Consider the following 25,745-nt stretch of genomic DNA (forward strand, 5'->3'; position numbering starts at 1 on the left):
TGAAATGTGATAGAGATATCTTGACGTAGGGCATTTAAAATGCGTGATTCATTGATTGAAAGGTTAGAGTATTTAGGTTTCCTGTACGAAATGGATTCAAGGTCTTTTCTGACCAACATTTCAAAGGTGTCAAGAGTTTTATGCGACACAGGAGACATGTATCTACTTTTAGGTCGAAATCGTTGTTCTGTTTGAGGTTCCTCTTCTGTTCTGGGATTAATGGAAAAGAACCACTTCAATCTTAATTTCCGCATGAACTTAAAGAGAGAAATTTCCGTTTCCAAACTGTGAGATGTGTAGGTGGGTACAAAAGATATCCCTTTGTTAAGAACCTTCATTTGTTGAAGACCAAGTTGTTTGTGAGAAATATTCACTACTAAGGAATTGTCTTCTTGGTTGTCCTCTGAGGTCTGCCTGTTTCGGCGGTTTTTTTTGATGTTTTTTCCCCTCCGGGTATGTTTTCGCTTGGTGTGGTGGATTTGTCTGGAGGTGATTTGGAAGAATGGCCCTCGGCTAAAAAAGAAGATGTGCCAGTTGAGGTGGTAGTAGTTTCTTCAGTTTGTTCAGTGGCGCGAGGTCTTGATGTTGCCGCCGGTCTGTGCAATAATAGATCTTGATCAGTTGCCACGCTTTCTTCAGAAGAAGAAGCGCCAGTTTTTTTAAAGGGACGTTTTTGGGCATAAACCTCGGCCCACGAATAGACCTCATCAAGTTTGTAATCTATTGTGTCCCTTTTAAATTTTCTGATTTTTCTTTCGTGTACTTCTTTTGCATGTACATCAAGTCTGTTGTTTATGTCTTCCAACACTTTATGCCAATCTTCTTGTTCAATTTGATTAGATATTTCATCCTTGAGTTTATTAATATCTTGATCTAATTCTTGTAATATGGTGGAAATTTCTTCTATTATAAGAAGTATTAAGTCCAAAGAGCACTTATTTAGGATGGCGTACCACCGAGACATGAATGACTTATTGTATTTAAAGAGCATGGGTCTGAGGGCTATCCTGAGGCCCCGAGGAATCCTCTTCACTTTGTGGTACTCGATAAGCGTAGTAGCGTGGAGACGTTGATTAATCTCTTTTCTCATAACATATTCCAGTTGTCTTAATTGTTGTGCTGTGGTTCCAGAGGGAGAAGAAAACGTGCGTGTGTCCTTAACAAGAGAGTAGATGGATGTGGCTTCATCCAATGAATATGCTTTCGTTTCAGCCTGGTTGGTTGTCAGATCTGCTATGTCTTTCCAAGACATATTTTAAAGAAGGGTGCGGACTACCGGTGACTCAAAGCAGTGATTCTACAGTGGTTGAGTGAGTCTGCACACCTATATGTGTATTCAAGCGTGTGAGTGTTCTATAGCTATTTTATAGTGTTTTTAGCGTGCTTTCACATTAAAGGGGTGTGAGTCTACATCCCAGAGTATAACATGAGAAAAAGGGAGGTTCTGGAAAACCAGAGCCTATGTGAATCACAGCTAAGACCTAAGGTCTCAATATTCGTAAAGCAAAGTATTTGTCAAATGTAAATTTACATGAAACGCAAACAAAACATGATTTAGTATTCGAAATACAGAAACACCATGATTGTTTAGAAACAAAAATATATTGTTTGTGTTTTATAATTCAAGATATTTGGTATGCATTTGAAGTTTCACATCACTTATAACAATGCATAGCTATTCAAACTAAAGAAAACATACAATGTTAAAAATCCCAATGCATTTCGGGTAATGCCTACCCTTCGTCAGGGGGTAAATACGTACAACACTAACAGTAAACAATTTAGAAAATTTCTTGTGTTGTGTTCTTCTTGACCTCCATACGGAACTACAACAAAAGGCACATATGTGCTGTTAGACATATTTGTAATGACAATGGAATGTTGTAGAATTTGCACTCGAAATAAAGGAAATTAGGGGAAGACAGGAAAACCTGTAGAAAGATTCCCATGCGGTGATGCGGTTCAAAGAAAGAGAAAAATGGGGTATCACCCAAAAGTGAGAACGCAAAATTATGTTTCAAGCTTACCGAGAATATCGGCGTTACCAAGTGTTGGAAAAAGGTCTCTGGGCAATAATGGACTAACCGTCTGCAAGAGGTTATATTTGATTAGAAGGGCAGGTTGCGTTAGCCGTAATGTGTTGCAGAAAATCAAACTGCAAATGTTACGTGTATTATAGACTCACCCTCTTCAAGTGTTGGTTGTCGAGAGCGGCGGACGCTGCTCCGGAAATGCGCAAAATGCCGTGTCTGTAAAAGAAGCGACCAGAGAGATTACTCTCGGTTGCTGTAACGTAAAAAGGTTCAGCGGTTTCAAGGTTACTGCTCCGCAAATTAGCGGAACGAATCTTACCTGCTATTTTTAGTCCGTGTATGTTGAAAAAAGCCTCCAAAACTTCTCCCGTTAAGATTTGGCGCATGCGCGTCTGCTGAAACTAGGGGGTTTAAAAAGTGAAAAGGGTCTAGAACAGTGATGATGGAAAGAGGACTGCGGCACAAGTAAAAACCGACGTAATCGGAATAAAATGGAGTGTGTCTAAGAAGATGTGACTGGTGGAACCACCATGTGTAAATTCCAAAAAATAATGCTCTTAGTAGAAGCTGCTTGTCTTCCAATTCACTAGAAATGTGAGAGTTTATATGAGCGAAATATGAAGTGAAAGTGGATGAGAACCTTCACGAGTGACAAAAAAAAAAAAAAAAAAACTTAATTGCGAGTGCAAATCCTTTACAGATGTACAATATGTTAAAGCCTAAATAAAGCATAATAATTCATAATGATCATTTAGACCATCCGGACACACTGTTCCTAAGAATTTTATCCAATGTGTTTCTCTACGGGCAAGAACATTATTCATGTCTGAGTCAGTATGTACATGAAGACGTTCTAAGATTGTGAAACGTAGTTGTGGAATAGTGTGAGAAGTGTTCACCCAATGTGTTACCAGGGAGGATGTCAAATTACTGTTACGGATCCTACTCTTGTGTTCAATAATCCTGGTTTTAATTTTTCTGCTTGTTTTCCCTACGTATACAAGGCCACACGGGCACTTGATGGCATAGATAACCCATTCCGAGTTGCAGTCTGAAGTATGCTGAAGTTTAATGCCTTTGCCTGTATGAGGATGTGTAAACACATTTCCTGTGATTACGTTACTGCATTGTCCGCAATTGTAGCATTTTCTCATGCCGATGTTCTTGGATATTACAGGACGAGTGTGACTTTTGAGAAGATCCCTCAAGTTCTTTGGTCTGGTATGTGCAAAAAGAGGCGGATCCTTAAACAAGTCTTGAAAATCAGGTTCCTGATCAATTATATCCCAACGTTTGCGAATAACTGACTTGATCTGTGTCGCTTGAGTGGAATGTTTTAGTACAAAAACTTCTCGTTTAGAAGAATTTTTAGGAGTGCTCTGAAGTAGATCTTCTCGTTTTTTTTGGTCAACCTGATTCTTTGCTTCCTTAAGAATGTCCTCTGGATATCCTCTCATTTTGTATCTCTCAAGTTGTTGTGTGATGTCAATATCACACTGCTGTTTGTCCGAAGTGATTCTTTTGATTCTGGTGAGCTGAGATACAGGTAAGTGCTTCTTCAGGGAATACGGATGGGCACTCGAAAAGTGAAGTGCGTTGTTTACATCTGTAGGTTTTCTATACACCATTGTTGATAGGCCACGTGTAGATTTTTGTATCTCTATGTCGAGAAAATGAATTTTCTCCAATTGGATGTCATAGGTAAACTTGATCCTCGGGTTGCATTGGTTTAATTCATCAATGCATTGTTCCAGAACTGTCTTGGATCCTTTCCATATGATGAGAATATCATCAATGTATCTTAAAAAAAGAAGTAGATTAGATTGCCATACTGGGTTTTGCAGAATATGTTGATATTCAAAGTGAGCCATAAAGGTATTGGCATACGCCGGCGCTCCTGGAAAACCCATGGATGTTCCAGTAATTTGTAGGTAATATTTGTCTATCCACGAAAAGTAACTGTGATACAGTGAGAAGTGTAGAAGCTCCAATAGAAAAATGCTTTTGTCTTTAGACTGTGATGAGTGAAGGAGTCTCCATTCTACTGCCTCGAGTCCTTCATTGTGTGCAATAGAAGTGTAGAGAGCCACTACGTCGATTGTGCAGAGTAAGACATCTGTGTTAAGATGAGGTATGATGGCTTCCAATTTCAAAAGACAGTCAGTAGTGTCCCTGACGTATGTTTGCCAAGATTGAACCAACGGTTGCAAATGAAAATCCAGATAGCGTCCAATAGGCTCATGTAGTGATCCACAACCCGCCACAATTGGTCTGAAGGGTGGGTTCTGTCTGTTTTTGTGTATTTTTGGAAGCATATATATATGAGGGTCTTTTGGTGTGGAATGACATAGGAATTTCTTGGTGTTATCATCAATGTTGCCCTCATCCAGACCTTTCTGTAAAATGGTGTTGAGTATTTTTAGAAATTCTTTGGTAGGGTCTTGGTCCATAGGAATATACGTGAGTGCATCTCTTACATGTTCGTTAACGCTTTTGATATAAATGTCTGTGTCTAGGATTACCAAGGCTCCCCCTTTGTCCGCTAATAGACTCTGAGGGGGACTGTCCTTTCATGGGCTGGAAAGTGAGCCACAGAGGTACAAGGAGTATGTCAGGATGGCCCAGCGGTCTAAGGTGCTGCGTTTGTTGGAGGGAGCTTTATTTAAGGTTCAAGGGGGCTGAGCACAGAGCTCTGGGAGCCTTCACGGAGTGAGCGAGGGAGTGAGTTAGGGACAATCCTAGTTACTATTGGTCTTACTAAATACATGAAAGGTCGGTGTGCCAGGCACAGATGCTTAAAAGGACAACCACAATGCATGCTAAAAAAGGCCCATAATAAAGACATTTGACCGTAAAATATTCGCACTTCAATTATACAAAATGTGAAGCATATTATGTACACGTCTATTTATATATATAAACCCACAGCGCTATTTGCGCATTCTCATCTGCTGGCCTAAATGCGTACAGAAGGACGTCTTAAAATAACATAGCAAAAAATAAACGTCTTTACATTTCATTTTAACACAGGAAGAGAACAAAAAACCACATTGGAAGGTGTTCTGTTCATAAACCATAATCACACAATACTCATTTCTGAACCACACCAACCCCCAGGACAGGAAGTTTGTAACTGTAAAGACAGAAGTCATAAACCTATAATAGACTCTGAGGGGGGACTGTCCTTTCATAGGCTGGAAAGTGAGCCACAGAGATACAAGGAGTATGTCAGGATGGCCCAGCGGTTTAAGGTGCTGTGTTCAGGTCGCAGTCTCCTCCGGAGGCGTGGGTTCGAATCCCACTTCTCACAGAGTATATTGCGACTCGTATTTAGTTTTTTCCGAAGACAATGTCAATATTACACAATCTTAACATACTTCCGTAAATTGTCGCTCAGCGCCAGGGCACAAGTCCTAAAAAAAGAGGCGGGGGGACTGACCTAGTTTGGCAGTATGCAAGTGACATCAGGCAGTACCCAATCTGGGAGTCAGCTTTGACTGTAAACTGAGTCTAGAGTCTCAATAAACAAAATAGCTGGCAGCTGTTTTGCTCTGATTAGAGTGCTCCAAAGGATCCTCCCGCTTCTTCCTAAACAAACTAGATCATTGGTAGTGGGGAGTCTCCTAAACAGCTGATAGGGAGAGTCCAGAGAATCCAGTCCATGGCGGGCAAGCTAGCTCTAATGAGGCCACGTCAATCACCGGCATCTCCGAGCTCCACTGGCTTCCAGTTACGCAGAGGGTACAGTTCAAGTCGCTATGCATAGTTTTTAAGGCTCTGAATGGTTCTGGGCCCAAGCCACTACAAAGAAGATTTGAGTGGAATGTCCCCTCACGTAACCTCCGTTCCTCCTCAGCCAAACTGGTGAGAGTGCCCAGGTTCAGAAGAGTTAGATCAGGAGGAAGGGCCTTCAGCGTTGCAGCAGCCTCGGCTTTGAACAAACTCCCAGCCGAACTTAGGCAGATGGAAAATCTGCTGTCATTTAGAAAAAAGCTGTAGACTTGGCTCTTTGCTAGTATATTAGTTTTAGCTCTTTTGATCCTTTGCTCTTCAATACACTCAGAGTCCAGCTGTTTTTTACTTGTTCAAGCGCCAGGATACCCGTAGGGTCACAGTGCGCTCTATAAATGCTGATTACTTCACATTACATTACATCACGGCGCTTGACATCACAGCTCACGATATCCCATGTGGCATCACAGAAATTGACATCATAGGAAGTGGCATCACAACCCACGACTTTAATGTGTGCGTGTGATGTAAATCGCACTGACACTCTGCTTTGGGATGAGTGGGCTATACAAGACAAGCATTAAAAATGCAATAGGTCTCGCCTTTCATTAAGTTAAAGCCATTTGCTTTGTATACAATACCATTAGCAAAGCAAATGGCTTTAGCTTAATCAAAGGCGAGACCTATTGCATTTTTGATGCTTGTTTTCCTTTTGGTTCCAGTTCTAACCTTATCTCTCACCTCACTTCAGGTTTCCTTGTCCTTCTACGGCCTTGCATCTTTTCAAATGGATATCCCCCCATTGGGTACTCTCCACCCCTGCTGACGTGTTGTTTTATTTATCTAAGCATCCACGAGGTCACCCCGGGGTCAGTCCTCATTTCAAACTCTGTTTTCTTCTGCTCAGAGAGATGTCAGATATGCATCTTTATCACCCCTCCTCCTCTCACACCCTTAAAAAATCTTCCCTGACCAGACCACACAAAAGAGAGGTCTCTCGTGCCCCATTCCCCAGAGCCCTACTGTCAACAGAAAACCCCACATCGGGAACCCCAGTGACTGCTTGTCCCACCAACAGCAGACCAAGGAGAAGCCACGAGAGCGCCTAAGACGCAGAGTGGTAGCAAAGGAGGGGTGAGAAGACAAGAACAGAGGAGGGTAGATAACACAAGAAAGGGTAGTAAGAAGACAGATACAGTATAGAGGGAAGCTGGAGGGAGGAAAGAAAACAAAAGAAGAGGTGGAGCAAGGGCTGGGAAAGATGAAGAAAAAAGGAGAGCCAGGATATGGAGTGAAGAAAATGAGGGGGCGAGAAAGAGAATTATAAACCAAGAAAGGTGAGGGGTAAAAACAGGGGGAGAGGGGATGTAAGAATAGGTGAGATGAGGGAATGGAAGGTGGGGGTGGGTAGGAAAGAGTATGGATGGACACAGCGTCCCGAAAAGAGGAAAGGGGGCAGACACTACGGACATAGCACGTGCAATGGAGGTGGGAGGAGGCCACGGAGGGGCAGCCTGCATAGGGGTGGAGAGGTTGGTACCAGGAAGTAGAGAGGGTGGTAGGAAAGGGTGAGAGGAGGGAGCAAAAGCGAAGAGGTATGGAATGAATGAGGCAGAAAGTGAGAAGAGGAGAAGAAAGTGAGGCAAACTGAGATAGGTAGAAGAGTAGGGAGAACTACAGTAAAAAGAAGATAGCCTTTGGAGGCATTGGGAATTATTTATTATTTTGCTGAATTTATTTAAAATCTTTATTTCCAGGGGAAACTGAAGATCTGCCAGAGATCACAATGCGTACTTGTACCGACGACGCAGGGACTCTGCCGTGGTTACCCAGTTTCTGGGCAGGCTGCTCAGCCTCTTCCGCCCTGGAAGGAGGTTCTCCATGCCAAGCCAGACATTGGCAACTATACAACGCGTTGCGTATATAAGCTGTGTAATGCACCGTTAGACGTTTTGAATCCGTGTCGTGTTCGTACCTGTAGGTGTAAGTACCGAAGCAATCCTTTCACATTCCCCATAGTGTGGTGAACTGCCGTTTATGGACACCACATTGCAGGGATCAGCAGACCAGAGGCGTAGCTACAGCTTGTGGCGCCCGGGGCTACCCCTCAGGTTGCCGCCCCTCGGGGGACGTGGGGGGGTGCTGGGGAAAAAGGACGGCGAACACTTGAAAGAGGTCCGAGAGACACGTAGTACCGCTTCTAATAGTTACCTCGATCATGCAAGTTACATGCACATACATGACACGGTCCAAGGCTACACAGTTGAATACACTGGTGACCGGCAGTACAAAGGAGAACACACAGACTGCATGATCTATCTGGGGACTCAGAAAAACCGCATGTGAAATCCATCAGAGAGCTGCGTGAACAATTACCTGGTAAGCCCCTCAGCACAATGCAAACATGCACATACATGACACTGTTCGGGGATCCATCATCTACAGCTGACATTAAATGACCAAACATCATGGTCCCCCCATTAAAGCAGTGGGGACGTGCACAAACGTGATGTGCTCTGACTTGAGGTACAATAATGCAATGACGAACTCAGAATAGCATGAACTAGTGAGGGAAGATGGGGGCGGGGTGGTACACATATAGCCTGGCCTTAGTCACACCAGTCTCAACAGTCAGACCCACACCACTGCAGCGAGAGAGTTTCCGCCAAACTCCTAGTGCGTACTGCTTGGTGCCGATCTAAGTCTTAGTGTGTGCAACAGCTAAGTTCAATTCAAGTCAAGGGAGACTTCTAAGATCTCACTATCTTATCACCAGCCTGCATTAATTGAGAGTCGCACTGGTGGCCCACCACAGCAGCAAGGCACTATAGCAACAGCAAAGTATGACCCTGCAGGGTTACAACGTCACCAGCCACCAAAGCATCCAGGCCTATCAACAGTGCCAGCTTCTTAACTGATGTGTTCTCATTCCTTGAGAATCCCAGGCTCCGCCAACTTGCCTTACCAGCACCACCTCATTGCTACAGGACCTCAGCAGTATGGCCTTACCACAGAAGGGCCTTATCAGTGTTGAGGTACGCATGATCTTCCTCCACTAATGCCTTATAAGTGCTTTTGGATTTGAGGTACCATTAGCTTTCCCCAACAATGCATTATCAATGCCACAATAACTACCAAAATCTCCACACTGTTGCTTCCCGAAAATTTTCAGATTTTACACTCATGACAGTGACATGTCTTATAAATAAAAGGATGTTTGTGGGATTACCGATCCATATCATGGTAAATCTCGAAAATGCCTTAATGGTAAAGAAAACTAGAAAATAGCAGACTGGGACCCATGTTAATGAATGCTTGCATCCTTTCAGGTGCCAACCATCACGTGTGGTATTGAGGGGCAAAACTGCCATTTGCATAATTTTCAACATGCGTGTCGGGTGGACTTACCTGTCTGTTCCTCTCCTTTCTTTCCTGTCTTCACACGTTCCAAACAAACAACTGTGGAGATACCTGTGATGCACTGTAGAAGTTCCTCTCGGGTTGGCTCTGGTCCTCCACTGGGCCCTGGGACAAACCTACGAGCAATCACAACAAACGGGGTACTGGTTTAAAACTTTGTCAGCATCAAGTGTGACTAATATCGCTTGCGCTTTCTCAACAAGGTGGACAATCTTGTGCACATTATTGTGTCGGTCTTTTCCTGATAAACGTTGACTGGTCCAGAGGAACCAATCCCAGTGCAACTTTTAACTCTAGAGGCTAATGATTTTCTGTACAGTTTTGATCAATGGGAAGAGCACATTTATGGGTCCTTCGAAAGTTGCAGTGTTAATGCAACATCAATTTCGCACATAGATGGTGTGATGGGTCATGATATTGGAAAACAATTATATAATTTAGCTACATTTTGGGTCAAATATTTCCTGGAAACCATCTGTATAGCCATTTTGCCCGGAGCTTTGTTTACTTTAATAGTTCTAATAGCCTACCTAACTTCCTCATCAGTTACTGGTACCACCAAATGCTCAACCTGTATGTGTCGGGAATGTAATGAAGCCTTTGCTTACCACACCCAAACTAGCTAGAAAGAGATAAAGGTATCACTGTCTAGGACAAGTCTTCATCCTGACATCGGGATCTGTGTAACTAGAAGTCTCAAGATGCCTGCTAACAAAGAAAATAATCTTTAACACCTAAAGAGTAGACAAATACCTTTACCCCCATAATGTGTACTAGAAATGCCAATCAGACTGTATGGCCCAGTCAATCGTTGTGCATAATCTCCGGTCTAGAACTTTTTTCATAGCCTCAAGCCTCCTTTGTGTCCTAGTTGCATGTCATGGTCCACTACAATGCAGTGTTCTGGTTCATATCATGGTGCTTAGAGTAGAGTGCTTAGCGGAAGTCACACTGGTGCACGACACAGTACCTCTGGTGCAATTAGTCAGACTGCAAATCAAAGCGACATTTGTCTTCTTTATACATTGAGAATATATTTCATCACCTTTTTACTTTGTTTAGCCGTGGAAAAGGTTTATGTGGCAGTCAGTCTGAGTAGAATGGTTTAGTGCTAACCAGGACTAAACCTTCCTGTGATGTGATATAATTGGAATGATGAAGCTGTGGCTAAGGTGAAGGAGAACGTTAGTCAGTTGGGTGAGAGTAAGAGTGGACATCGAAGAGGTCTTCATAAGCGTGGTCTCTGGTTAGTACTTAAATAGAGAGCAAGCACTACTGCAGGCGTCTCTCAGGCTTATCCTAAGAGAAATACAAAGTTCATGACATAATAAACTGTTTCAGGAGACTAGACTCAATTCCTCAACTTGAGCACTGCAAACTGAGAGGTGGGCCCTCAGATACCTAGCGCTCAGGTGTACCACCAGTATTCAATATTTTGGCAGCATGGAGGTTACAGGGTTTACCTTGCTTCCCTGATTTGGCACTAGACATGTCTGTAGCACTGAGAGAAAGTGGTGAATGATAGAACTGTGTGGGAAGAGAGCTGAGAGTAGCCCCAGTAAGTGCATGCACTTTCAGGGTGACTGGATAGAAGAGACAGACGAATACTGAGTGCCCTGAGAGAGACTTACTATCAAACAAGCAGTTCATTCACTGCTGTTTAAAGGAAGAGAAATTTGAATAAGTGAACTGAGGGATTTTCACCATGAAGTGAAATTAATGAAGTAGCACACCCAGACTGTAGCCTATTTACTGTACATTAAAAATATTTTGGATTACAACAAGGAGTTATTGGATTAAATAGAACGGAGATTGGGTTGTTCTGATGAGCTGGCAATTTTTAAATGACTCAAGTCAGTAAAGGTATAAATACACCCGATAATCCTCAGATTCTGGGATTTTTTTTCTTGTAACTTTAGTGTACACAATTTTTGATCCCACCTTCCATTTATCGGGCATAATAATGACTAATAATTTGCCTTTGATTAAGTCATAAATTGTTGTACAAATGCATTTGACATAATCAACATATCCTTAATGTTAAGTCTGTAAAGGGCTTAGAGCAAACATACACTTCAAAGAATATTAAGGAACCATCTCAATTAAAGTGTTCAGCTTAAGTATTAGACTGTTTATGCCTTGTTAAGTTAAATTCAGTTTTGAGTGTTTTGTTCCGACTTCAGGAACAGGCAGGTCTTTAATAACTAGTCTGCAAGAATGACACTCTCACTATATGTTTGGAATTACGCCTTTGCCAGTTTTGTAAATGTGAAAAGAGTTTGAGTAGGTACAGCCAGAGGGGTGGTGCTTTATTTTGTTAAGAAAATTTAAACTTGTGTAGATTTTCGCATGGGTTCAATGAGTTTGGTAAACTATGTATTACCTCGGCTCTCGTGCACTGCCAGCGAACTCTCACAATTCAATAATGAGATCACGTACATCCAGGCCAAAAATGATAGAAGAAGCTTTTCACAAACCCTTCGCTCAAGTTGTTTCGGAAATCTCCAGGGGGTGTCAAAGGACGCGGGTGTACATTCAAACAAACTCCTGGCCGTTTCAGCAGCAGATCCGCAGACTCGACAGGGCTTTTCCAAGTTAGGAATCTAAAAGATTTCAGAGCTCAACCCTGGAGAGATAGGGTTGCTGGAAAGATATAAGGAGGCCGACGGCGGGGGGTGTTTGCTGCTGCGGTTAGTGGCGGGTTGTTGAGAGCACAGAACACATCCGGCCTTTTTTGCTGTGTCTGCTGCTGACATTCACTGGCCTCTTGCATGCTCTGGCGCGAGGGCTGGCCAAAAATTATGCCCAGGGCCGTCATTGGTAGCGCTCGCGCGCTACCAATGACAGCCCTGGGATGGACCTTTAGCCAACCACAAACGCGGTACATCGCGCACCGCACTACCACTAAGCTAGGTGGTGGTGCGTGCGCTGCAGGCAGCATTTGCGTTTTGCAAGCAGGTGCGCTTGCAGTTCAAACATGCTGACAGTAGTGTCAGTGAGTGCTGTGTCCCCAAATAAATTATAAAGGCCGCCACCATGGGCCAGTGCCACGCGGCAGCCGCCCTCCAAATAGTGCCGCCTGGGGCGGACCGCCCCCCCCTAGCTACGCTGCTGCAGTAGACACCCCTACCCTACACCTACCCGCCCCCCCCACGGGGACAGCGTGATTATACTTCTTAATCCTTCCACTTCCCATGGAATGCATGCTCCCCGCTTTATGGAGCAGTGCATTCCAGCAGTGGAGCAGTGCCATCTGGTGGTCAAAATACCTGACTCTTTTGCAGATGTATCTTAAAAATAAAATCAGCATGAAATTCCTTCCGTGAACACAACACATACAGTGGTCCAGACCCGGGGGAAAACCACGTGCATTATCGGTGGTGATAGTGTAAACAGAAACAGTGGAGCAGTGGCAACTGGTGGCTTTAATGCCTCCTGGCACCATAGAGGATTGTTGAATATTATGTGCACCAATGTTAGTACGCACGTAAGCAGCACCAAGTTTGTTGGGGGAAGCGGGGCAACCTTATTTGTGACTGGTTGGAACAACATTTTTCACCCCTCGTTCACTCATCTAAGAGCTCCACAGTAATATGGCACAAAGCCACCCTACGTGCACTTGAGCATCATTGGTGTTTGATAACGTAAACAAAGCACTTTCAACTATGAGCCGCCATTTACTATATGGAAAAAACCTCTTCAAACAAACTACCACGAGGCCACATTCCTAGCAATATTTTCTCTCCCACTGCCGGATAACACAAGCACGGCCCGCCATGGAACAGACAGAAGATGTGCACGGGGGACTGCCTATACTGGCGGTGAAAAAAAAATCCCCAGTGTATCACGCCGCCAGTAAAACATCCAATCCCCGCGTGCACATCTTCTGTCTCGTTTGTCTCCCTGCATGCACGCTGGAATCGTATCGATTCCAAAAGGCCTCTGCATGGCAGAGCAGCGCATGCGCTGCTTTCGCCAGGCTGAGACCTAAAAAAAATAGTAGCACTTACATTATTTCAACGCCTCCTCAGGGCTAGTAAGGGCTAAATAAATTACATTAATTTTGTATTAATACTGGGAATGACCAACACATCTGACATTCTTACAGTGCATGCATATCTAGTAAACAGAGCCTGAACAAAGTGAAAAGCTGCCTCTCTTAAGTCAGTGTGAAGTGCTAACCTTTGTTTCCCCTCTGCTGCATTTGCATTCGCTGTGAGGCTCCTGACTGCTTCAAGCCAGGAGACTTAAACAAAAGGGTGCCTGTGACCCCTCAGATTCGGCCTTTGTTATGGACCCAGCAGGAGTCTTAACTAAGGAAGCCCGGTCCCCATCTGCACATTGTTGCCTATGGAAAGCAGACAAAGTGTAGACGCTGCTGAAAGTGTCCCAGTGTTTGAAAATTACACCGGGACGAGTTCAGCACATTATTTAGTGGAGCCCAACATCGTGGCAAGGTGGACGGAGTTCACCCTGTGAAAATAGTGGGTGGACGCCGTCCACCCGCGTGTACCCCTGACTTGTGCCCTGCTCAGCTCTATTTTCCATTGTTTCCACCAATTGACAGCATGGGGCTCTTGAGGCGGCAAATCCAAGAATATTCATCAAATCGCTCAGGAGGGACTGCGAGAAAGGGCTTAACTCTCTCTATGAAGCATAGCTATCTATAGTGCAGCAGGTGAAGTGGCACCAGGGTCCACTGCGTCCCAATTATAGCTGTGCTTTTTACTTCCATATTCATGGGATGGGAAACCCTTTCTACGCCCCTACCTCGTATTGAAAAAAGCCGCCCTAAAATGTGGCACATGAATGGGGGAGGGGGACACAGCCGAATACATACAGTCCTCACTGCTGGATGTGCCACATATGGTGCATGGTGAAGGTTTGGCAACTGTTTGCCTCCATCACACACATTTGAAAAGAATAGCAATTGCAACACAATTAAAAGACAATTATTCTGTGTGCTTGACAGAGTGGCCAAAGAATGGATGATCATGTGTTCTGAAAACCTTTGTAAGCCACTGTGAGAAGCAGGCACTGGGATCAGCCTCCACTCCAGAGCACCTGTCCATGGCCTGTTATATACACCTGGAGGCGGCCCGGTTCAAAGTGTGCACTGTTTAGGAGTAGGGCGCTGCACGGAAAAAGTACAGAGACCCAACATCCTGGAAATAGCAAACACTCCTAGGAAGTGCAAAATTAGGTAAAGCATGTAAACTATAAACAAGAACTAAACCTCTGTTGAGGATTACCTTAATGTTTCCTATCTTCATTGTTCAGAAATGGATCAATGTTTTTGACAGAAAAAAAGTTAAGGATATGAAAGTAGAGCCTAAAAGGGATCCGTTCCAATGTCTGTTATTAATTACTACCGGGAGTGAGACCCAGAGGGACCCGGCCCACTTAAAGCCATCCTCTGAAGATCTCTCACTGTAGAGTGAGCCCTGTTATTAGTGCTCTGAGGCTGTCTCAGTGTAGTTTGAGCCCTGTTATTAGTGCTCTGAGGCTGTCTCGGTGTAGTGTGAGCCCTGTTATCAGTGCTCTGAAGATCTCTCACTGTAGAGTGAGCCCTGTTATTAGTGCTCTGAGGCTGTCTCAGTGTAGTTTGAGCCCTGTTATTAGTGCTCTGAGGCTGTCTCGGTGTAGTGTGAGCCCTGTTATCAGTGCTCTGAAGATCTCTCACTGTAGAGTGAACCCTGTTATTAGTGCTCTGAGGCGGTCTCAGTGTAGTTTGAGCCCTGTTATCAGTGCTCTGAAGCTGACTCGATGTGTTGCGAGCCCTGTTATCAGTGCTCTGAGGCTGTCTCAGTGTAGTTTGAGCCCTGTTATTAGTGCTCTGAGGCTGTCTCAATGTAGAGTGAACCCTGGTATTAGTGCTCGGAGGCTGTCTCGTGTAGTTTGAGCCCTGTTATCAGTGCTCTGAAGCTGTCTCGATGTGGTGCGAGCCCTGTTATTAGCGCTCTGAGGCCTTCTCACTTTGGTAGGAGCCCTTTCGTTACTGTTCTGTGGCTGTCTCAGTGTTGTGCGACCCCCGTTATTAGTGCTCTGAGAATGTCTCGGTGTAGTGTGAGCCCTGTTATTAGTGCTCTGAGGCTGTCTCAGTGTAGTGCGAGCCCTGTTATTAGTGCTCTGAGGCTGTCTCAGTGTTGTGCGACCCCCGTTATTAGTGCTCTGATGCCGTCTCAGTGTAGTGTGAGTCCTGTTATCAGTGCTCTGTTGCTGTCTTCAGTGTGAGCCCTGTTATTAGTGCTCTGAGGCTGTATCAGTGTAGTCCGAGCCCTGTTATTAGTGCTCTGAGGCTGTCTCAGTGTAGTTTGAGCCCTGTTATTAGTGCTTTGAGGCTGTCTCAGTGTTGTGCGAGCCCTGTTATTACTGCTCTGAGGCTGTCTTGGTGAAGTGTGAGCCCTGTTAGTTTGAGTTTAAAAAAAAAAAATTCTTATATAGCGCTCTTACACCAGGATATCCCTTATATCAGGGATGTGACATCAGTGCATGACGCTGATCTATATAAACTTCTAGAATTCGGAAATGCATTTAATTGGACACATGAATTGACGACAGGGAGTCACCGGCTACAGAGTCAGATGTACCCTCTTATCTGCCCCACACACCCTTCCCTTCCCTTCCCTTCCCTAGACTGTTCCTCAGGTCCTGACTGCAAGCAGAGAGCGCTGTGGGCAGAGAGCGCTGGGGGCCGGCAGCCGTCTCAGTCCCCAGCTCCTGACTGCAAGCAGAGAGCGCTGTGGGCCGGCTGCAGTCTCGGTCCTCTAAGCCCATCGTGCAGAGAGCGCTGTGGGCTGGCAGCAGTCTCGGTCCTCAGCAGTCTCGGTCCTCAGCAGTCTCGGTCCTCAGCAGTCTCGGTCCTCTAAGCCCTGTGTGCAGCGAGCACTGTGGGCTGGCAGCAGTCTCGGTCCTCAGCAGTCTCGGTTCTCAGCAGTCTCGGTCCTCAGCAGTCTCGGTCCTCAGCAGTCTCGGTCCTCTAAGCCCTGCATGCAGCGAGCGCTGTGGGCCGGCAGCAGTCTCGGTCCTCTAAGCCCTGCATGCAGAGAGCTCTGTGGGCAAGCAGCAGTCTCGGTCCTCAGCAGTCTCGGTTCTCAGCAGTCTCGGTCCTCAGCAGTCTCGGTCCTCAGCAGTCTCGGCCCTCTAAGTCCTGCATGCAGAGAGCGCTGTGGGCCGGCAGCAGTCTCGGTCCTCAGCAGTCTCGGTCCTCAGCAGTCTCGGTCCTCTAAGCCCTGCATGCAGAGAGCGCTGTGGGCTGGCAGCAGTCTCGGTCCTCCAAGCCCTGCATGCAGAGAGCGCTGTGGGCTGGCAGCAGTCTCGGTTCTCAGCAGTCTCGGTCCTCAGCAGTCTCGGTCCTCAGCAGTCTCGGCCCTCTAAGTCCTGCATGCAGAGAGCGCTGTGGGCTGGCAGCAGTCTCGGTCCTCCAAGCCCTGCATGCAGAGAGCGCTGTGGGCTGGCAGCAGTCTCGGTTCTCAGCAGTCTCGGTCCTCAGCAGTCTCGGTCCTCTGCAGTCTCGGTCCTCTAAGCCCTGCATGCAGAGAGCTCTGTAGGCAGGTAGCAGTCTCGGTCCTCAGCAGTCTCGGTCCTCTAAGTCCTGCATGCAGAGAGCGCTGTGGGCCGGCAGCAGTCTCGGTCCTCAGCAGTCTCGGTCCTCTAAGCCCTGCAAGCAGAGAGCGCTCTGGGCTGGCAGCAGTCTCGGTCCTCAGCAGTCTCGGTCCTCTGCAGTCTCGGTCCTCTAAGCCCTGCATGCAGAGAGCGCTGTGGGCTGGCAGCAGTCTCGGTCCTCTAAGCCCTGCATGCAGAGAGCGCCGTGGGCTGGCAGCAGTCTCGGTCCTCAGCAGTCTCGGTCCTCTAAGCCCTGCATGTAGAGAGCGCTGTGGGCTGGCAGCAGTCTCGGTCCTCAGCAGTCTCGGTCCTCAGCAGTCTCGGTCCTCTAAGCCCTGCATGTAGAGAGCGCTGTGGGCTGGCAGCAGTCTCGGTCCTCTAAGCCCTGCATGCAGAGAGCGCTGTGGGCTGGCAGCAGTCTCGGTCCTCTAAGAAGCCCTGCATGCAGAGAGCGCTGTGGGCCGGCAGCAGTCTCGGTCCTCAGCAGTCTCGGTCCTCAGCAGTCTCGGTCCTCTAAGCCGTGCATGCAGAGAGCGCTGTGGGCTGGCAGCAGTCTCGGTCCTCCAAGCCCTGCATGCAGAGAGTGCTGTGGGCTGGCAGCAGTCTCGGTTCTCAGCAGTCTCGGTCCTCAGCAGTCTCGGTCCTCAGTAGTCTCGGTCCTCTAAGCCCTGCATGCAGAGAGCGCTGTGGGCTGGCAGCAGTCTCGGTCCTCAGCAGTCTCGGTCCTCAGCAGTCTCGGTCCTCGGCAGTCTCGGTCCTCAGCAGTCTCGGTCCTCTAAGCCCTGCATGCAGAGAGCGCTGTGGGCTGGCAGCAGTCTCGGTCCTCCAAGCCCTGCATGCAGAGAGCGCTGTGGGCTGGCAGCAGTCTCGGTCCTCACCAGGCTCGGTCCTCAGCAGTCTCGGTCCTCTAAGCCCTGCATGCAGAGAGCGCTGTGGGCAGGCAGCAGTCTCGGACCTCAGCAGTCTCGGTCCTCAGCAGTCTCGGTCCTCTAAGCCCTGCAAGCAGAGAGCGCTGTGGGCCGGCAGCAGTCTCGGTCCTCCAAGCCCTGCATGCAGAGAGCGCTGTGGGCAGGCAGCAGTCTCTGTCCTCAGCAGGCTCGGTCCTCAGCAGTCTCGGTCCTCTAAGCCCTGCATGCAGAGAGCGCTGTGGGCAGGCAGCAGTCTCCGTCCTCAGCAGTCTCGGTCCTCAGCAGTCTCGGTCCTCTAAGCCCTGCATGCAGAGAGCGCTGTGGGCAGGCAGCAGTCTCCGTCCTCAGCAGTCTCGGTCCTCAGCAGTCTCGGTCCTCTAAGCCCTGCAAGCAGAGAGCGCTGTGGGCAGGCAGCAGTCTCTGTCCTCAGCAGGCTCGGTCCTCAGCAGTCTCGGTCCTCTAAGCCCTGCATGCAGAGAGCGCTGTGGGCAGACAGCAGTCTCGGTCCTCAGCAGTCTCGGTCCTCAGCAGTCTCGGTCCTCTAAGCCCTGCAAGCAGAGAGCGCTGTGGGCTGGCCCTGCATGCTGGTGATTGACAGGAGCAGCCATGGCTCTCCTGCCGTCGTCCTTCTGATGAAAATAAAACACAGAGTTGTGTATGGGTTTGTGTGGCGGGGAGGGTGAGCTGGGGGGGGGGGGGTGGAGAACAAGAGATAAACCTTTCCGCAAGAAGATGGTATATTTGCAACATTGTGGGTAAAGGGTTGTAAAGCACCATGTTCTACTGCATGACTTCCCATCACACAGTGCCGTAGGGGAGTCAGTAAAAGGAGGGTTTTGGTGAGTGGTCTGTGTATTGTTATCTATGTTGTAGAGTTTGGGAAATGTGCATTTTTAGTAATATGGGGTGCAGGGAAATAAGGGGCGTGGCTCCCTTTGGTGCAGGCGAAAAAAGTAATTTTAAGTAATTCAAGGAAGTGCAGCAGGGAGCTTGTTAGCCCTCAGAAATAGATAAGAAAGTGAAGATAGGAACAGATATGAAAGCACTGTATGCTTAATATAACAACTCAAAAGCAACTCAAAAACATTCTAGAGACGTCAAAAACCACACAATCTATGACAGTTTTATTTAAAAAGAGGCTCAATAAGTAGGACCTGGTAGTGTCGTCGGGTATCGTCGGAGAGAGGGCTTGTTTCTCTTGTTCCATGTGCAACGATAAAGGCTTGGTGGCTGTATACATGTCTTGCTTAAAAATGTTTTTTCTAATTGGTTTATAAAAAATAAGCAATCCGTGCATAGTTTAAATCTGAGTTCAGCTTTGTTTGTGACCTGTTATGACCATAAATGACAGAGTAGCCCTCACGCACTGCACGTGAACAGCAGCTTGCTGTTTTTTCAGGTGACGCCTTCCTGCCTGCATGGTCACTCTCTGGTCAGTCAAATTAAATACAGAGTTAATCAGTATATTAAAGGGCAGAGCTGCCAGAGTCAGAAGGTACGGAGGGCAGGGATCCAGAGGGGAGCCTGGTCTGGCTTTTTCAATGATCAGTTCTGATTCTCTCCCATCTAACTAGCGTAATCAATGAATCAATCAGGCGTCTTATCGAGCGTGATTACTCACCTGTGAGCATCTCAAGGCGGTGGAGGCGTTTAGGGCTAATGCTCATGAGTTTGCAATCCTGCCCTGACCTGGTGTCCCTCAATTGTCACGTTTTCAAAATTAGCATAAAAAGTTTCCACCTTCTCTTAAAAAAAAAAGTCAAAGGGTTGTCACAAGGAGTTTGGGGAACTGGTGCAGCTTGTTTGCCTGCCTCGGGGTTCAAGAAAGACTTGACTATCTGAAAGTTTGCTCTAGGAGTGTTGTCTGCTGCTGCAATTGGCTTAGCAAACATGTCCGCTTTGGCACTTTTAATGTATTTGCAGAACTTTATGAGAGCTGCTTTACAGATCAACTTCTCATCACGTGGAAACATCCTTCCCAATTTTGTTTCCAGCTGTTTACATTTACGTTTTTCAGCTTCTAAGATGGAGAACTGCAGGAGCCGAATTTCTCTTCCACCCTCCCCTCCCCCCCGTTACGGGGGCCAGTGCCCAGCCCTTGAACCAGCCAAGATTTGAAGGAACCCACCCCTCATGCACTCCGTCTGTCGAAGCGAGATGTTATGTGTTGTTGCAGGAGCTTGTGGAGCGCTCCTGCGCCAGGTAGGTTTCTTGGCGGCCACTGTCAGTGGCGTCAGCCGGATGATTGAAATAACCGCCGGGATTTCGGAGTTTCCTGCAGCTCGCGTAGTTGGACGCAGACATAAACTTGCAAACACATTCTCAAGATTAGGAAAATGCCCTCGGGAGTGACCTGTCCAAAGTAGCGGAAAGGGTTTAGTCGGCGACGGCAGCTCAAGCGAGTGGCCACATTTGTGTGTGAGGCCCCTCAGTTTTTGATACAAATTAAGATGTGACAAGGCCTCCACTAAATGTCACCCTATTTAAAGCTGGGATCGCCTACGTGAAGGTTGCAGTCACTAAGAGTTGTTTTCTGGTGTTACAACTGGAGACGCATTGAGATGCGCACTCAGTGGAAGAGTTGCACCGTGTCTAATCAGGGAACTGTGGTTCAAATCCTGGCTTCTTCTTCACTTGACCACATTGTGTGATTCTGAGCTAATCTAGTTACTTTCCTGCGCCACATTGAACTGGACTCGACTGTGGGGGGAACCGGAGCACTCATTTAAATACTATGTGTGCTTTAGAGATACTTCATTCATGTCTGGTTTCACAGATCATAATGTTGTCCTTCTATAGGAGGAATATTGGCCGCATATGATGTACACAGGACTCGCTTATCTCTCGGTGGACCCATGGCAGCGGCGGCGGCTGGGGACTGGAAGGGGGCTGACTCTTGGATGTGTCCAGTTTCACGCCCAGAAATGATTCTTTTAATTATGTCTCATTCAATGCTATGAAATACTGTACTAAACTAAGACAATCACAAATGTTAACTGATACGTATTATTGTATTTCTCGTGAGTGATTGTCATATTTTAACATTATATTTCAGAGGTTCACGAGGCAGGTTTTCTGATGGCTCCGAGCACGCCTGGCTCTTAGGGCGAGGGCTGCAGGAGGCGTTCACTGTCAGTTTTCTCTTTTACACACCTGTAGTCCTGTGTCACCTGTGTGCCAACAAGGGCCCAGAGCTGCAGTCTAATGCCAGAGCCTGTGGGGCTTCATTTGAGGAGTAATAGTTCAGCTTCTGAGATAGCCTGAAGGCAGGAAGGGGTGAACAAGTACAGGATGAGGGATTATGGGGCCCCATCCTGGCTCCTTGTAGGGGCGCTTAAGGTTTTGTTACCCCACTGTTGTATTCTTAGACATTCCTCCGCCAAACATACTGTTCTTGCACAAACTTCAGCTTCACCAAAGAAAGATATTATGACATTCATCCTCCTCAAGGCACTGCCCTCCCCTCACTTTTCGTTCCAAGAGCCTGATGGGTATTTGATTCAATGTCAGTTTGAAGGGGGAGAATCATCAGCCAGGGCCCACAGCCAGGTCAGGTCCCCCGCTCCGGAGAGTTCACTCCCTGAACACCACGCTCTCCGCGTCATCTAACCACCTGGACAACCTGTGCTGCATATTGTGGCCTCTTACAGATGCTGTGCAGCATGGCTAAAAGGCTTGGACAAAGCCCAAAGATCCCAAAGGCGAGACCTAGTGATTTTGCTAATGCTTGTTTAGGGTCGAGCCGACCAGACAGTGCCAGCTGTCTGGATGCAACAGACCAATTGTCGTCTTACCAAGAGTATACAGCGGCTTAAAGCCCACCCATTGCTTACCATTGGTTTGCTTTTTAGAGACTCTCATTTGCTAGATACGTATTTGATGGCTTGCCTTGGCCCTCCTGAGCATTTCCTCTTTAATTATACCCTTCCAATTTTCAATTTTAGGGATCTACTTTTTTCTTTTTGCTTAAGCACCACACAAGAGTGCATGTGTTTGCCAGCTATCTTCAGTGGTGGCCCGCATGGTTCGCGGGTGGGGTAGCGGGAGCCTGGAGTTGTTTGTGTTTGCGTGGAGGACACGCGGGGGGTCGCAATTGCAGGGGGGAGAGAGAAAAATAAAAAAATCACTTGCCTTACCAGTGCCAGGTCCTGCGTCTCTGCTCCTGCTCTCTTGCCTCTGACTTCAGGAACAGGAAGCAGGCAGCCTGCTTCCTCCCCTAAGCCAATCACAGTGCTGCAATGCAGCGTTGTGATTGGTTGAGCGCCGTGACACGGCACTCAGCCAGGGGCTAGAGGGGTGGGCCTGTTCTCCATGCAGGCTGAAATGCAGCCTGCATGGAGAAGGGGGAAAGTGCGCATGACTGGTTTGGGAAAACCACTCCTCCACTGCCCTGCTCGCAGAGCAGCCCCGCCCACCCGCCCACCCGCCCACCACAAAGCAGCACAAACATAAAATGATAATAACTGAAAGATATGTGTTTGCTTCTCGCACTGTTTGAAAGCTGCGCGGCGACGCTCCTCCACCATAGCAGAGGAGCTGCCACGGTCGGTCTTGCTTGTGCTTTTAGAGAAAGTATTGGAGAGCTTTATATGAGCACGAGACACATTCATTTTTTTGTACAGGCACGGGGAGATTACCTGATTTGCCCAGATTCACAGGATGTGGAGTCGACCTCGAGGCTTAAACCTTGATTTCCCAGCTCCAAGGTCGGCAGTCTAGCCGTTAGACCACATCCTCTCCCTACTTTGTGCCCACCTTGACATTTAACACTAAAAGCAAGTCTCTAGGTGACAAAAAATGACTCAAAATGAGAGGCCCCCACCGCGCCTAGGGGTGGGGGGCCCTTAGTGGCATTTCGTGCGAGAGGCAACAGAGAGGCTGGGCCAGGACACATCTGGGCAGGGCGAGTGGGAGGGGCGACCAGGAAATATTAGGAGGTAGGCAGGCATGTAGTGCGTCATCTAGGTACGCAGGCGGCCCCTCCAGGGAAAGTGATAAGAAAGCTGTGCACGAGGGAGAAGCCCTCTTTGTCCTCTTGCCTCGGGTGCCCAGCAGGTCGCAGCCAGAAGCAAAGTTGCCCACCCACCCATCCCTCATTTTTTAAGGTAGAGCAGGCGGGGTCCCGGGCCAGAAAATGGCGGGGGCTCCTGTTTGACGGGGACTGGCCAATCCTGGAACAAGGAGGGCAGTCAATGGGGCTCCGGGCTGGCGGGAGAGGGCGCCGTCCTGCTGGTGGCCCTGGACTCTCCGACCCTACCCGAGATGCCGGTGCTTGGAGGAAGCAACTTGGTATAAAGCTGGTGCGCAAGGAAAGGCGCAAAGCAGTGCTCTGGTGGCCGCGTCTAGGAGGTAGACGACGGGTAGTTGCCTGAAATGGAAGCAATGGAGATGGGTTGTGTCCTGCTGGTACAACTCGAATACCGTGTGTCTCGGGAGATCCTGAACTGTAAATACAATTGCAACTGTAACCTGTGGTTCAAACGAATACTGTGCAACCCAATGTTATCAATGGGTGTTGGATTGGTTAATAAAAGTTGGTCTAATGTTGACAGTGCATATACAATAAAGATGACGTTATCTGAGAATTAATAAAGACTACGCAGTGAAGACCATCCACTGGTATGGTGCCTTTTGTGGTGGGAAAAGAGGGGACAAGTGTGGTGGGACGAATCGCACGTTATATGCCTACTAATAGAAAAACCTCTTTAGCAAATAAGCCACTAAGTTTCAAATTAGCCCAAGGATCCCAAAGAGCTCTCATGGTTCCCTCATGAGTGCCTGAAGTGTAGAGAATTCCTTTCTGGGGTTAACTTTCTGGCTCTGCTTTCTTCCTTATCTCACTTTGCTTTCCATCAAATAATTATAATCCATGGTTTAGGTGTCATGGGCAGAAGAGGTGGTGCAGGAGGCGGCTGCAGTTGCAGTTGGATGTCTAAGGTGCAAATAGAAAGAGGAAGAAATGAGGAAAAATAAAGATACTTCCCCTCTTTATGCCTCACTTCGGGAAACGTAAGCTTTTGGGGCATTCCCAGCTTTGCATAGTCGTGTAAATCTAGGGAAGAGTCAAAATCCATGGGTGTTGCGTATGAACACCCACTGTACCACCCATGGAACTCCTCCCGAGCCTAGAGTAGGGCAACGTAGCGATTTGCATTGACTTGCCTCACTTCAGATCTATGAGGCCATTCAAAGCCACTCAAAGGGGGATGTGTACAAGGAAGTGGCAGAGCACAGCATTAGCCTCCTTGGCTTAACGCCGCACTCCGCCACTTCTGAAACGCAAGGCTGCACCATATTTACAAGAATGTGCTGCAGCCCTGTGTTTCCCCCTGCAATGGCGCTAAGTTTAGCAACCTAGCGGCAACACAGGCCCCCTTGCACCATAGTACAAGGATGTCTGCGTGCAGGGGAGGATTGTTTATGTGTAGGAAGGTATCCATAAGCAATCCTAAAGTGCCATTCTGTCACTTTCATGGGTGCTGCTTAATGCACCATACATGAAAGTGATAAAATTGCCTTTTTTACAGGTTTGTTTATGTACAGGAAGGGACACCTTGCTGTATATAAACAAACCTTGGCATTTTGCTTTTTCCATGTGTGCTGCTGCACAAGGCAGCACGCATGGAAAAATCAAAAACAAGGAGAAATGATGCATTTCTCCTCGTTTCGCCAACTTAAGACCAGGATTTACCTGGTCTTAATTTTGGCGCTGCCTCCTATGTACACCACCCATGTACATAGGGGCAGTATCAAAATGAATGTGTGTGGAACGCCCACCGCAACACCTACTGCCCACCCCTTTCATGCTAACCATAGCGTGAAAGGGGGCCTTATGTAAAAGGCAGCGTTAAGCCATGTTAAGGGGTCTATTAGAATGGCGGTCGGAAAATCACTCTGACCGCCATGGTAGTGGGAATACACCGCCCGCTAGGACCACGGCATACTCGCCGGTCCAATTAGTATGCTCCGCAGTCGAAATCCGACCATGGCGGTATGATTGCGGCATTTAACATTGCGGCGGTTGCTGCTACCAGCAGCACCGCCGCGATGTCCAAACAAGCATGTCCAGCATATCCCTGCACTGCGTGGCAGGCACTGCACAGTGCCTGCCACCTGGTACAGAGACATGTAGGGGGGGTACCATGGGACATTCGCCACATGCCTTTCCATGGCAGTTCCACCGCCACGGAAAGACTGGCTGCCGCCGGCATCATAATCATGCCGGCGGAGCCGGACTCTGCACCGGCCCCATTTTAGTGGTCCAACTCCAACCGCCAGGCAAGCGTGCGGACTGCTACAGGCAGAAAAGAGACGGGTTGAAAATCTCCGCGCCGCGGTCGTCACCGCCATGCTAATGGGACGGGCAGTTTTCTGGGTTGCGATCGCGGGCGGATGACCGCCTCCGGCAGTGGTGGTGCGTCCATTAGGGCGCTGGGGCATTGCCCCACAAGCCGCCCGTGCCCGCTGATGAATACAGGCCCCAGCTAGGCCCGCAGGACACAAGGGTTTGCTCTCCTGTAATGGAATCTATAAGGAAGTTGGCACGGAAACTGCAAAGTATAAAGACAGCATTTATTAACCCTTAAGGGTGGTCCTACAATCCACACAACACTCTTCAGTATTGCATAGAGTAGCACAAAGAACTTACGTACATGGTCCCCTTTTATACACAATAGAGGGGCTCATAAGTGGGTGGATACAACATGAGGCCAAAGAACATTACCATTTATGGTCATTTTCGATACTGAATCAATATGTGGGCGGAGCTAACACACTCCTTGAGCCCGCGAAAACATGGTCAAGCAAGGCTAACTGATAACAGATGTGGTCAAGTCTGGGCATGCGCCAGATGGACAAAAGAGCTATTTATAGACTGTTACTAGGCAGATTACAAGAGCAACTAACACAGAGGTTGGACTCTTCTCGTGGGGAACACGTGGAAGCATGACAATACAAAATGGAGTCCGAACTTCGGTCAACATAACAGAGGAAACATGATCTAAAGTAAGGGAATTAATGTCTTTAGTGAATGCTTAATCACATCGTT

The 25,745-nt window shown here is 47.5% G+C and overlaps 1 long non-coding RNA gene across 1 annotated transcript in view; it reads right to left on the minus strand.

The window, feature by feature from the left end:
- Nucleotides 1-19,340, minus strand: part of LOC146847579 (uncharacterized) — a 55,297-nt gene extending 35,957 nt beyond the window's left edge. Inside the window, exons 1-2 of the long non-coding RNA XR_014980713.1 lie at nucleotides 19,320-19,340; nucleotides 9,174-9,301 (exon numbers count right to left, since the gene is read on the minus strand). This is a non-coding gene — a long non-coding RNA (uncharacterized LOC146847579). The remainder of the gene's footprint in view (nucleotides 1-9,173; nucleotides 9,302-19,319) is intronic.
- Nucleotides 19,341-25,745: the final 6,405 nt, after the last annotated feature.

Source organism: Triturus cristatus, chromosome 4_1, assembly GCF_964204655.1.
Source record: "Triturus cristatus chromosome 4_1, aTriCri1.1, whole genome shotgun sequence".
Classification (NCBI taxonomy): Eukaryota; Metazoa; Chordata; class Amphibia; order Caudata; family Salamandridae; genus Triturus; species Triturus cristatus.